General features: G+C 40.2%; 1 protein-coding gene across 1 annotated transcript in view; it reads right to left on the bottom strand.

The window, feature by feature from the left end:
• Positions 1–15,023, bottom strand: part of kif21a (kinesin family member 21A) — a 57,139-nt gene that overhangs the window by 36,705 nt on the left and 5,411 nt on the right.

The raw sequence follows: 15,023 nt of genomic DNA, 5'->3' as shown, positions 1-15,023 counted from the left end.
TCATACAAGACACAGAGCTGCTCCACTTGAAGCTCATCACCATTAAAAGAAACCCTGTTGTGCTTTATGGGTTTCCCTTTCCTGTAGTGTGTTATAGAGGTTTTAGTGCATGTAAATGGTCTGTAAAGGATAAAATCTCAAAGTTCAATCCAGAGGGAGTTTCTCTCTAGCACACTCCCTTAAATGCCTCCATGGGACTCCTTTTGACATCACTACGTAACACTTGCGCTTCTATTGGCTAGTGCTCTCACACATGATAGGCTACGGGGCGGGACATCTCTAAGGGGTTGACCTATCACAACAGAGCCAGCCAGCTAACCAATCAGAGCAGACCGGGCTCTGGTTTCAGACAGAGGGTGAAAGGATGTGTTGCAGCACAGGCAGTATGAGAGAGATAAAGAGCTGTTTGAACATTAAAGCATGGAGACATGTCCAAGTGGAGACACTAGATACTAATATGAACCTAAGCAGAATAGGGCCCCTTCAACAGAAGCTATCTCTCTCTTTCCTGCCGATGGAAAGACCCTGATCTTCATCTCAATCACCCCTGAAATCATCATCCATATTCTCTTCAAACTGTGGTTAATTATGATCAAAATGGGTAATCTTTTTCATCACTTTTTAAAAGTTCTGTCCTCGTGGGTTCAGCTCACAAACTTGGAAGAGAAGCACCTGACAGCGGGCTTCCAGCCTCTCTGCCGTGTGGATAAGGGTCTCATTGTGCCTCCAAGTCCAGGGAGAACAATGCAGTGAGGGGAGTACAGTGCGGCCATTGTGTGTGTGTCCTTGTGACACTGGAGCCCGACGCTGACACCAACCACAGCGAGCCAAGATTACACAGCCGGACGGAGGCGAGGGAGGAGAGGTAATGTCCCGTCTGGAGGTCACCACATTTGCACAAATAACTTCAGAACGAGGCACTGTAACAAATCCAAGATACTAACGTGAAATCCAAAGCATCCTATTTCTTCTCCTGGCTGTTTTTTTTGCCACATTCATATCTTCCTGCCTGGTTGTTTGTTATGTCTGTCATTGAGGGATTCAGGACTATTATTTATCTGGAGTTTGTCTTTAAGTACTTTAAGAAACCACCATCAATTTGCAGCAATGACACGGCAGCAGCAGCAGCAGCAGCAGCAGCAGCAGCAGCAGCAGCAGCAGCAGCAGCAGCAGCAGCAGCAGCAGCAGCAGCAGCAGCAGCAGCAGCAGCAGCAGCAGCAGCAGCAGCAGCAGCAGCAGCAGCAGCATTAGCAGCAGCCTACACTTTTATTTAAAGTAGAACAAAAACTGATTTTGTTCTGATTTATTTCTCTCAACATAGAGCTTCAAAATAACCCTAATAAGTAGTTGAATTAAGTGCAAATCTTTGAAGTTATGTCACATGACTTGGGGTATTAAGTCAAATCTAAAATAAGCCTTTTTTATTATTGGTAATAATCCTGTTATTGGCACAACGCTGTTCTATACCAAAGCTGATGAACCCCTGAATCAAAGATCACCTCTGCTAACATCATGGAAATATCAACACTGTAAATCTTCAGGTATGAGTGTGAGTAGCTGTACCTAAAACAAAGTCATACATCCTCAGAATTCAAACCCTGCATGAACAAAACCAGGGAGAGAAACACATCCCGTCTTTACTCATCCTCGGTACGGAGCACGTGTTCTTTTGTTTAAAAACCACAATGTGGTTTAATGCACAAAAAGACGTCATCCTTTCTCAGAAAATCTATTATCCTCCATGACGAATTCCCCATTTTCAACACATCATGTTTCCGCACTGTAAGAGTGTTTTAGCAATCTAATCCTCTCCAGTACCCACAAAGGGAGTTGGGGGAGGGGGGGGGGGCTTTGTTTCAGACTGTTTAGCTCTCTAATTGGGTGTGTAATCCTGTCTGTCTCTCTCCCACAGCACTGTCACACCCGGGAATCTGATGCTCTCACTTAATTCTCATTTGCACGACATTACAGTGAGACCTCAGATAAGATTTATAAGATGTCAAATTTAATAACAGAAATGTGTCGAATCTGTCTGAATTTTAAGCCATTTTTACATCCAGAAGTTCAGATCAAATCATCTCATTGTTTATCTTCAATAAACCATAATATGTGTAGAGTAAAATGAGAAGCACTGTGACGATACAAGACAGTTGTGGTATCTATTTAAGGGTCTCTATCCAGGGTCAGAGATCAGGTGAGGGTCAGGGTCAGAGGTCGTGACGTCTCTGCGTTGGAGACCTGATGTCTGGCGGGAAAAAAAAGGGTCCAAAACAACAAAGACAGACATCTGAGACTCAAAGTTAAAATGAATCTCAACCCAATTACAGACACAATGATGCCATAGATATAGGTTTGCTTCATTTGGACTCCCTAAAATACACAGATTTGTGCTGTTATTTGAACTATGCCCGAACCTGCTTGTATACGATTGCAGATTGTATAGAAGTCTATGACAAAATTACCCAACTTCTCGCTTGATTTATTACCTCAATCAACCTTTCCCATATGAGTTGATGGTCTCTATTGCTAGTGTCAAGTCTTCTTCAATACAGCATGATCTTATTTTAGAAATTAGATCCCAAATTTGGGCCTTTCTGTGTTTTCAGTTTAGGAACATTTAGTGTACTTTTTTGTCTCCATTTGGGTTTGTTTGTTTTTCTACTTTATCAGGCACAAAAACCATTAAACGTATTATTATTAAACGTTATAGACAATGCAAAGATAGACCTATTTACACAAAGCCATATTTACTTCAACTTGTTTCATGTTTGTGCTCGACTTCTTGTGTCTGCAGAGAAAGAGCTCCATACTGCAGACAACCTGTCTGCTGCTAAGATGAGGAGAGAGGAGGGGAAAAAAAGATTCAGAGCAACCTTTGTTTGTGCAACCACAGCCAAAAATCAAAGCCACGCACACAAAAAGCCAAAGCTCCAGTGCCAGTGCAGACTGGAGAGCGAGACAGGCCGTCTTTATGTGGAGATGTGCTGAGAGCAGCAGTGTTTGGGATGATGTCACCTGCCACCGGGCTGCCCACTTCACTTCAAGCATTACTGTCCTTCATAGAGGGGACAATTAAACCACTGTGATGGACAGGGAGAGGGTGCAGAGGAAAGAAAAGGTAATAGAGCGGAGCAGGGATGACGTATTGTTGTAGGCTGGAGCTAAAGCTAACATCCCAATGGCTCCTCTGAAGAAAAGCCAATGGGATTGTTCCATTGGATCTTAGATTACTACAGAAAATAGATCCTTAAGGTTTTATTTACATGATTTGTTCAGAACAAGTTTTTATGGTTGTTCAAGCGTTCCTGCAATTGGCAGAAGTAAAAAGTGTGAGCCTATAAAGAAATTACTTCACATGACCTAACGTCACCACCGCTAAGCTAAAGGTGGCTAATGTTTGGCGTGATTTATTGTTAGCAACCCCTTTGTTCAGCAGGATTATTTCCACGTATTACTTCTACTTTTACGATTTTTTTTCAGCATAAATGCAATCAACAGGAGCAAAAACCTAACGTTAAGTCTGTCAAAAGGAACCACATCACGGTCACATGACTTCACCTCACCACCGCTAAGCTAAAAGGCGGCTAATGTTAGGCGGGATGACGTTAGGCTTCTCAATTATTCACTTGATAGCCAACGCCGTTTTTTTATGACGCTTTAGAAATTCACAAGGAGGATCTATACATAATCATTTTATGTTGTAGAAATAAAACCTTTAGAAATCTCTAAGCTTGTGTTAGCCACAGACCTTATTTCAGACATCTAACCAATCCAAAAAGCCCTTAACTTAGAGAAAAGCAAAACCAGAAATGCCAACATGCTAACATTCCTGCACCACAATAGAGGAAAGCGTGTGTGTCTTAACCCACTTGGCTCTGTGCCAGACACTGCAGGTTGGCATCTACTATGTCTGTAACAGATAAGAAGAAAGGGGAAAGGGTGGCTTTGATAACGCAGGTGATTTGATAGTTTCCTTTTACGCCTTTATCTCACTGTAGTACCAACAAGACATCATGTGACAGACGGGTTGGGTTCACCTCTCCTGTTTACGACATCAGGACGATTCAGAACTGGTCAGGTGAGTTGCAAATTACAGGAGCATGTTAATTGCTTTTGTAGCTTTTTTTCTGTCATTTGTCTTAAGCTTCCTGTCAATCACAACGTCAACAAGGCAACCTCAGGGAAGGGACTTTCAGACAACACAACGGGAAGGGAAATAGCAGGGGGACATGTCCTTCATTTGACATTACAGGCAGAGCTGCATCAACTGGACACGTAGTATTTCAAATGTGCTTCTATCACTGCACAAGACTGGTTTTAAGTCGGTAACAGTGCTTCATAAATCCCGTTTTTTGTCTAATGTAGCCTATTATTTATTACTTGGACAAATAACTACTTTTCCTGGTAAAATCAATTAAAAAAGTATTGCTCACTATGATATAAAATATAGTCTTTAAAGAATTCAGTAAATCTCACTTAGTTTGAACCTTCTGACTAAAATGCACACAACTTTGTTTTGCTTAATTATTCATTTCTAGCACCCTGTTTCCAGGAATAGATATGGTAGGCCCCTCTAGTTACGTTGTCCTAATAATAACAACACATTTTTGTATTGCATTTAATTGCATCCATGTCATTTATTTGAAACATTACCTGAAACAAACCAATGTCACACTGTTAGCACCATCCGATTAAGCAAGACACGCATGCTGGTCAGAGTTGCATTCAGTATTACAATTACATGAAATAAATCACCTATGCTGTACGGGGATTAGTGCAACAGAGCTCATATGATGTCTATCTGTTTGCAGGTTTAAACAGAAAGACTTAACACTGCAGGAGCTGAAATGATATCTGGGTTTTAGAAAAGCTTGAAGACTAAAAGCAAGTGTTCATTTAGAGGGTGGAGAGACACCTCTGCGCAGAAGCAGGACATTAATATGCAGGAGCAGATATTATACAGGGGTGGTATCCAAAGCATGTTTGAAGACTACTGTAGTCATCAAAGGACATCTCAGGCCCACATTTGTGGAATTTAAAGGAAAACTGTCTGAGTAGAGAGCCGCATACCAAGGATTCTTCGTGGTTTTGGTGGACGCTTTTTAAAGTGCCTCGCAGGATGATGAGAGGGGACATTTTTAGCATCAGAAACTCTGCTAGAATTGGTTTCATGCGCTGCCCATTCATCCAGCCGGGACCACCTACAGCAGCAGACAAAGAGCTGGGTGCAGCGTCTGCTTCAAACTGAACAGCAGACCACAAAAACACACACACACACACACACACACACACACACACACACACACAGCTTCAACTTCATATCCCATATTCCCTAACACTGCACCAATATGTTTGTATGCCGGCGCGGAAACATGCTGTACCCTGCGTGACATAAAAGGATGGGGTTGCCATGGTGACCGGTAATGGAAGCAGGAGAATTAAAGTCATAATCCGATCCCAGCAGGATGTAAAGCTGGTCGCTAAAGGTTGCCAGGAGTAGGAGGAAGAGGGGGGGTTACCGGAGAGAGAGAGAGAGAGAGAGGAGGTACTGCCTCAGCATCCGGCCGCCTGTCACACACTCCAGGATCTCTCCCTGGTTTCTGCAGCAGCATCAAAAAGAGTTTATCGTATAATTACTCCTCACCCACAGGGTTCATTTGAACTCTTTTTTTTAGCTGCAACCACTTAGCCGAGCACAAAGCTGGCACTGAGGCTGGGTTAAAAATCCAGCTTACGGGATGTGAAATATTAATTAGTTCAAAGCGGAGTTGGAAGAGAGATTCAGCCTCGGGTCGAGTGAGCTTCTTCGGCGTCTGTGCTGCAATTAAATTCACTCACAGTTTTCTCTGTACTTAAAAAAAACACTTGCTTTTAAAAGGAAGAGAAAGATGTAGATGCTAACATGGACAATAAAGCCCAAACCAATACAAAACCCTCCTTCGCTGGACCAAGCGACTGTTTGCAAATGAGTTGAACTATAAATAAAGGCTGTTCCATAACAATAACCAGATCGTCTCTCTCTGGGGAGACCAGGAGGAAACCAAACCTTCAAACCCTTCCTGCAGCGCTTGAACACGTTGGTAAAGGACATTACTGAGAAATACCGGAAACTAATAATTGCCTGTTTTGTTATCTTTACTTTCTAGAAAAATATGAGGCGCTAACGTTGCGTCGGCCATATTTAAGCCCCGCCCACTTTCCGGTGAAAATACTGCATGAAAGCTGCTGAGTCATATATTGCACCTCAAACAACAAATAAATCCAGAGCTCCGGTTTCTTTACTTCCTCTGCAGAAAAAAAGAGAGTAAAAGAAAGGATCAGAAATCTCAGTGTCAGCCTGCAGCCTGCCACTCGTCCCCCGGCAGACCCACCGGACATCCATCCCCTATTTATTCTCCGTAAGCTGTCTCTGCTGTCTGACCAGACATCTGACCCCATCTCCATATTTCTGGACTCATTAAACCCTTTCAGACTAACAGAGAGATTGTTTTCTGGCTTCACTTTAACATTTTACGGCGGATATCTGCATTTTGGATTTTAGACAGCAGCTTATGTTTGGCCTCTCCTCTTTTTGAAAACATGTTTGACCTCAAGTAGCAAAAAATCCTATTTGAAGTCTTATTGAAAAAGTTCCATTGCCCTAAGTCATATTTATTTACTGTTTTAATAACTTGCAACAGAGCAGCAACACAGAGAGCAGATGCATGTTTAACAGGAGGCCAGAGCTTGCAAAAACATGACCCCCGCCCGGCCCTCCGCAGGGCTCAGTGTGTTATATAATCTGCACACCAGGTTCACGCAGGCTGACATGAGCTTATTGGTTCATCTTCCTCTCACAGCGCTGGTGGACGTGCACGGATGTCCCGCTGATCCTGGAGCTTGTCAGCCTTTTGGAAAATGTGCTTTCAAAAACAAACGAGGCCGCACCGAGGCCCTGTGGCACGCCGATAACGGCTTTACTGCTTCCTGCAGGTCAGAGGTCAGGGAGCAGACCAGCCCCATCATTACCAGAGGAGGGGGGGAGGAAGGTTAGGCAACAGGAGGGATCATCTGTAGCTGTCAACGTGGAGGGGTTGGGACGCTGTATGCACGCACATGCAAAAAGAGAGAGGGCTCTGAGTGGTAAAAACATATTTTGGGCGTTTCTAATTCTGTATTTCTGTAAACCCACCTCTCTATTTTGATACTGCGATCGCCTCTCCCAACATTAGCTGTTTATTCAGGTTAACGGTGCAGACTGAAAATACTCTGAGCTGCAGCAGAACCAACACCGGCACTAAAGATAACATCAGGGATTTAAAATGTCAGAGCAGACTACATTTAGTGTTTGATCAAACCTAAATGCATGTTTGGGTTACAAAAACAATTAAAGGTTTGGTTGTTGAAAATTTTTTGTAGTACTACAGGGTTGTAAAAGTGATTTGGAGTATTTAGTCTGATATTGCAGTTGAGATTTGGTCAGGATATTGGAGGGGTGATCCTTTTTGCATCATTACTCTCATCATAAATTGAAAAAAATCCCGATTTCTTTTATTTTAAATGATCTAAATGGCAACAAATACGATTTTTTATTGTGTATTTTTAATTTAAAATGGCCATTTAACACATATTTAGCCTTTAACAAACATGGTCCAGGTTTAGAGACTTTTTGTACGACTACAGGTTTGTTAAAAGTAATTCTATAGAGTATTTTGTCTGATATTCCAAATCCATTCCTGATATTAGAGGATCAGTTTTGCGTCACAGTTTTCACCATAAATTGAAATAAACATCATTATGTCGTTTTTATTTTATTTTAAATGATATAAAAGAAAACAAATAGGATTTTTTTTTGTGTATTTTTCATTTAAAATGGTTATTTAACACATATTTAGCCTTTAACAAACTTTGTGCTTTCTGTGATTTGAATGTTACTAAAATGTCCAATAATTGTGCAGTCAAATTTTTTCTGTTGCATTTGATTCATTTAGATTTGCTGTCAAAAACAAATGAGCAAAGATTGCAATGAAAGTATTTATTGACTCCAGGTTTACAGACTTTTTGTAGCACAGACAGTTAAAGCCTTCTGTTCCTGTAGCGTTCATTGGGAGGAGAGCCATGACCCTAAAATGTTCAGTCGCCTCAGTCCCGGTTCATTTACAATCGCCCGTTTAAAGCCTCCCTCTTTTCCCAGCCTGGTTAATGATGCACTTTATTTGTGTGCACCTCAGCGAGCCATGAATGATGCATCCTTTTCAGGAGTGGAAACACACACACATACACACACACACACACACACACACAGGCTAATCTTAAACCTACTGTAACAGAGCGTGGTTTAATTAAACGTGGATCATGTAGTGCAACAAATAAACTCTTATAGTATACATGTGTATATTCCTACAAACACACCGGGGGACTCGTCCTCCCTGCCTGTGATAGTGATAGTGGTGCTGATGATGCAGAGGAACTAAATATCCGCAGCTCGATGTGATTATTGAAAGACCCAGGGCAAATATAGATGATCCTGGACTGACGCTTGTTGATTAACACATTTTGAAAGTCTAATTTTAACAAAGACACACAGCCAGCAGCAGAAGAGCTTCATGGTTTGATTGCTGCTGGAACTCTGACATGGCTAATGGTGTTTAATGCTGTCCAGTTCTTATGAAACCTTAATAATAATAATACATTTTATTGTGTAGGTGCTTTTACAGATGCTCAAAGTCACTTTACAGAGGTAATAATAAAAAAGTCAAAGTCAGATTAAAATCGATCAAAAAACAACAATCAAACATTAAAATATAAAAAATAATAAACATCGAATGGAGTTCAATACCAATATTCAGTATTAGCATTACCCTCAGACAACAGCTGCAGCTTCTCAGTCGATAAAGGCTTTTACTGGCTGTTTCTGCCATTATTTATTACTGGCAATGTGACAGTTAATAGTGGGGAGACGGATTGGGAATAACATGTCAAAAAGGTCCCCATGGAAACTGGAAGTGTTGAGCTTCGTGTTCAGACTGCATACTTTTCTATCACATATTTTGGGTACCACTTTACAATAAGACCACCCCTTATAAAGGATTCATAAAAGGTTTATCATTAGGTTATTAATGAGGTTGTAATCAATTTACTAATCATTAAGAACCGGATTTATAAACCAGTTCTAACATAGCTTTCATACATCAACACAGGCTCACTATTTGGGAAGATGACTAAGCCTTATATTGGATACCTAGCTTCCTTCTGGCAAGAAACATCAAGATGGACGGGGGTAGAATCAACTCAGTGAACAACAGATACAGAGGATGCTGGCTGATGAAGAAGAGGAAGTAAGTGAAGTAGTCAATATAAGGCTTAGCAGTACAGATAAATGTGGGCTCACTATTTGGCAAGCTACCAGCACAGTGGCTCTGTTTATCTCCTGTTTTATAAAAGCTTATTAATGATTTGCAAAGTGTTCACAACCTAATGAATACATTAATTACACTCTATTCGTAAATCCTTTATAACGGGTAGTCTTATGATGAAGTGGTAGCCATATTTTGTACAATACTTCACTGATGAAAGCCTGATGTATCTGCAGCTGAACGGATAGGTCAGTCAGACTTTCCTAAAATGCACCGCTGACTCTAAAGGAGTTAATGTGATTGTGAGCTTGGTTTTACTGCAACACAGAAGCAGACAAAGCTTTGCAACACTGACAAAATGTCTGTTTTATACATTTCATTTCCCTCCAAAAATCATTGCATGTGCCTCCCTCAGTCACCCGTTACTCTTAGCTCAGATATCAGGCTCAAACCAAGATGAGTTATTATGAAAACTACAGGTCCACAGCAAACCACTCCTTTAACTCAAGACTTAACACGCTTTTATCCGCCGCTGCCTTTCAATTAATCACATCACTTTTAATATCTTGAACAGCGCTGTTACTTTGATACTTTATTTTATTCCTGTCTAATTCTATTCTATTCTATTCAAGCTTGTTTTAATTTGTATTCTCTAGTCTTTTAGATATGAATGTTTGTTTCTTTTGCTCTATATAATCCTAATGTTTTTTGAAATACCTGCACGACATCAACAGGTAGAGGAAGTGCGAAATGGTATAAACCCTTATCATAAACCACGTGGCGAGACATGAATGAAACATTTCCTCTAATTTACAACGAGAAGAGAGAAAAATTAATACCAGCACGATGCATTTAGGGGCATGGACCCAAAAAATTCCACTTGAGTGTTTGCAGAGTCAGCCCTGGACTGCAGTGTCATTCAACCATGTGCTGTTGACACAAGAGTCCCACCTCTGTGTCAACCAGGCCAGCGACACAAAAGCTAGCCCTCAAAGTGCGTGTGCGCGTGTGTGTGTGTGTGTGTGTGTGTGTGTGTGTGTGTGTGTGTGTGTGTGTGTGTGTGTGTGTGTGTGTGTGTGTGTGTGTGTGTGTGTGTGTGTGTGTGTGTGTGTGTGTGTGTGTGTGTACGTGCATGTATGAAGGACATCAGACAGCCGCCATCTGCAGCTTCCAGGGCAGCCATAGCAGATAATATGTTAGGTAAACACAGCAGAGGTCAAGTGCCGCTGCACGGTTAACCGTTTGCATCTCTGTCGCACTTTTATTTTCCAGCGGGTGAAAAATCAACACCGAGAAGTTTAATAAAAACACCACCACCAACACCACCTACGTTGCATGTTCACACCTCATGAATATGCAGATCCAGACAGCTGCTGCATGATAACAGCAGGCGGGGGAGCCGAGCATTTGCATACACTGCCTTCAGCTCTGTGTAAAGCGTTACAGGTGAGAGACTGTCTGACACAGGGAGGGGTCTGACAAGCTCACAGTGCACGAGGTGAGAGGGGAGTGAGAGTGTGAGGAAGAACTGGGTATTTGAATAACGTCCTGAAGCAGGGAGGTGAGTCGGTTAGTGTTGAGATATAAGCTTAATCATTATAAGAACAAAGAGTCACATTTTCATCACTTATTACAGAGTTTCACTCTCCTTTAATGTGTTGTATAGGTTGTGCTGCATGTCTTAATACGCAGCGTTCAATAGCAATAGTTAATCTGTATATCCACGATATTTCCTGAGTTCAAGGCGAGGTCTTTAAATGATTCATTTGCTGAAAATGCCAAATATATATAGTTTATAAGCCTATTTGACAAATAACATAACAGATATCCTTACATTTAAACATCAGGAACACGACAATACTGGATCATTTTCTTAGAAAATAAAACTAAAATTAATTATTAAAGCAGTTTTTGTTGATATCCTATAACAATTCATTTTACACATCCTATTTGCCCTTTGTTTCAAGGTTTGACATTTTTAAAGTTGTTTTTTCGGGGGCTTTTCTTTCGCCTTTAATCAGATAGGACAGTGGAGAGTGACAGGAAAGTGGGGGAGAGACTCGGGGTGGGATCGGAAAGGACCACGGGTCGGGAATCGAACCCGAGTCGCCGGCGTACGGTGCAGGTGCTTAACTTTCAACCGTCCAATCGGTGCAGTTATTATGGCAAATTCATCCACCTCTATTTCATCAAGAAATTGGACGAGCGGTTTAAGATAAGGACTGGAAAAACAAGTTAATTGCAAGAAAAGGAAACGTTTTTCTAATTTATGAATCCTTTATCGGTAGTATTGGCTGTTCAAACCCAAATGACTGAAAACTGAATTTTTATTGGTTGAATAAAAATCTCAATTTGAAGACGTCACATTGGAAAACAAAATTGGTTACTTTTAATAACTCAACCACCTTTTGGCAAGCAGGCATTCATTTTTAATAAACCGCCTTACAGACCGTTTAAAGATGCATCACCTAAATGAGTCCAGTGATGTTGGAGACCTTTAGTATCACATGTAATGGACACACACACACACACACACTCACACTCACACACATTCACACACAGCAGCAACAGCCCCCTGACATAAATAACAAGGTGGCAGCTCGCTGTGCAAACACTGCTATATGTGTCCGTCTGAGCACTATTCCTGAGGCTCTGCTGTCAGTTTGATGATGGAAGTTAAGTTACATCCACATCCTATTCCAGCTCCACATTTAAACCCTCATCGGTTTTAGCCGAGCCCCTTAACTGGACAAGCGAGCAAAAGGCTGAGCACACAGACTCTGAGGAGTGCTGGAGGAAGAAGATGCAAGATGAAAAAAAAGGAGAGAGACAAAGCCAGGAATGCAGGGACAACACATTTGCATGGGTGTGGCGTGCAGTACATAAGCTACTCTATAATCACAACGCATTTAGCTTGACCGGCTTGTTTCTTAAGTGCTACATAATGGGGGAGGAAGAGGAGGAACAGGAGGAGTCATAACCGTGTCCACATGTGGTCCACAGTGGAACGCTCTGGGTGCAGATGCGTCTGCAGAAATGCGCTGACTCGCTGGAGGTTGTGATATGGATAACTGCAGCCGGTCGGCAGGCTATTTTGGGGCGACTTGAGTTTAAGTGTAGGCTATGATTAGCATCGTCTTGGAATGGGAGAGCCCTCTGTCTAGAAAGAGAGTCACGCTGGTTAAACCCTAGAAATGTAGCTGGGATTTTTCAATCAAATTGCTCTGTGACACGGCAGCAGGAAAATAACATGTTGTAAACAAGTTTACTTTTAAATATGGCCCCCTTATCGTGATTACTACTTTGAATTTAATTGGACGTTTGTATTTTCTTGTTTAATTAATATTATAATAATAATAATAATAATAATAATTATTATTATTATTATTATTACTTTATTTATTTTATTTTGTATTATTATTACTACTTCATTTATTTTGTATTATTATTATTACTACCTTGTTTATTTATTTATTTCATTTTGTTATTATTATTCCTTAATTTCTTTATTATTTATTATTATTTATACTTTATTTATTTATTTATTTATTTCATTTTGTTATTATTATTCCTTAATTGCTTTATTATTTATTATTATTTCTACTTTATTTATTTATTTATTTCATTTTGTTATTATTATTATTTCTACTTTATTAATTTTATATTATTATTACTACCTTATTTTGTTATTATTATTATTATTATTATTATTATTATTACCTTGTTTATTTATTTATTTCATTTTGTTATTATTATTCCTTAATTTCTTTATTATTTATTATTATTACTACTTTATTTATTTAGTTTATTTGAGTACATTTTTTCAGGACTTGAGGAACATGATAAAGCATCTTTTCTGGTTTGTTTTTTTAGACTTTTTATACTGCTTGTAAAGACAAAAGCTTTGTATTTTGAGAAAAGTATGTTTGGACATATCAAGGAAATAAATTAAGCATTAAAAAAGTAAAGCAATCTACATCTAAAGATCTTTGGTAACCTAAAGATACTTTGGAGTATCTGATCATTACCGTCTGCCGTAGAGAAGTCCTTCTATACAAACTTTCCCCACCTATGTTTTGGATGTTTTTAGGGCTGTGAATGTTACTTATAAAAATGGTTTATCCTATAAAAGGTTCCCCAAAGACCACACATCTTCAAACAGCTTGATTTGAGCAAATACAATTCAAAAGATCAACATTTATAGTGAAAAATATTCACATTTTAGAAGCTGAAGCAAGAAAATGTGCGAAACCTTTAATTGCTAACTTTTTTCTTATGAACTGATTGACTTATTGTTAAAGCTGTAAACAGTTGTAAGTTTGGAGATCAGAGCTGAAACAGACTAGTAAAATGGTCTGTTTGTTATGAAGAGAAAACATATAAAACAAGAGTATTAAAAACCAGTCATTTATGAAGCAAAAGTGCCAAACATTTACCGGTACCAGCCTCTCAAATGCTGCTGTTCTCTGTTTTGCATCACTGTTAAATACATCTTTGGGTTTTGGACTACTAGCTGGACTCAACAAACCAACTACATCACATAGAGCTCTGGATATACTTGCAAAAAGAGAATTTGTCTTTAATTTTTGCCATTTTATAGACTAAATAAGGTAAGCTAAGCTAGTTGCTGCACACGGGACAATGTAAAATGCTTACATGCCTAACTACGGTACAGGTACGGAGATCATAAACATCCATCAGCAGCTTTTAATGCACCATCATAAATATAACTGCCTGAGCGCTCTCATTACACCATCATAAAACAAAGTGATGTCAGATAGTTTAATCTTACGGTGTAATGAGGCGAGTCTATTCAAAGCTGGTTGGAAACACACACTCCTCTCTAACTAGTGCTACAGGCAGAGCGGGGGTTATTCACGGCTCTGTGTGGGTGACTTGGCCAACACTTTGGCTAACACTGAAAAGACAAGTGGCATGAAGAGAGGAGAAGCAGCGAGATGCACCTCAGGCTATCTATCTGATATAAAATGTGCATCAAAGCACCGGGATGCAAAAGAAACAGTCACAGCTAAAGAGCATTGTTCCAGAATAACTCAGAATGTTATTGATTACAGTCAGGTTTTATTTTTACCTTCACTTCTGCATAACGATGACTTTTACTTTCTGTAGTTTAGTTTATTTTGATGCTTTTTGCGTGCAGAACCCAGTTATTCTCCACTGAAGTATAATATCTGAGTACTTCTACCACCATACTTCTGCCTACAGTACAGGTTCTGTAGAGGCCTGTCAGAGGACGAGTGTGTGTTTGGATACGGGTCGCTCGGATGCGTGTTCGTTACCCGGGGCGTCACCATGCAAACACAAAAGCTCTGACGGGTCTAAATCCTCTGCAGACCTCCAGCTTTGTTCACATCCACTGAGCCAAGTCCGTCTGTCAGGAGCGAGCCGCTGACCCCAGTTCCTGGGAATCTGTGTGTGTGTGTGTGTGTGTGTGTGTGTGTGTGTGTGTTGGACTCAAGCTCTACTTCCTCCAATAGTTCGAACATAATTTGGTGTTATATTAACGCCGGTCTGTCATGATTACATGTCCACACTGGCGTCTTCTTTAGGCTGATTACTTTTTATAAACCTCCGTGGTGGATTTTTCTAACCGATAAATTGCAAAATATTAAGTTACTTAAGAAAGGAAAAGACAAAGAGTGACTCCCGGGGATCTTGGTTGTGCAA

This window comes from Eleginops maclovinus, chromosome 2 (genome assembly GCF_036324505.1).
Source record: "Eleginops maclovinus isolate JMC-PN-2008 ecotype Puerto Natales chromosome 2, JC_Emac_rtc_rv5, whole genome shotgun sequence".
Lineage (NCBI taxonomy): Eukaryota > Metazoa > Chordata > Actinopteri > Perciformes > Eleginopidae > Eleginops > Eleginops maclovinus.
The sequence above is the reverse complement of the archived record's forward strand: the minus strand, read 5'-3'. Positions and strand labels throughout refer to the sequence as shown.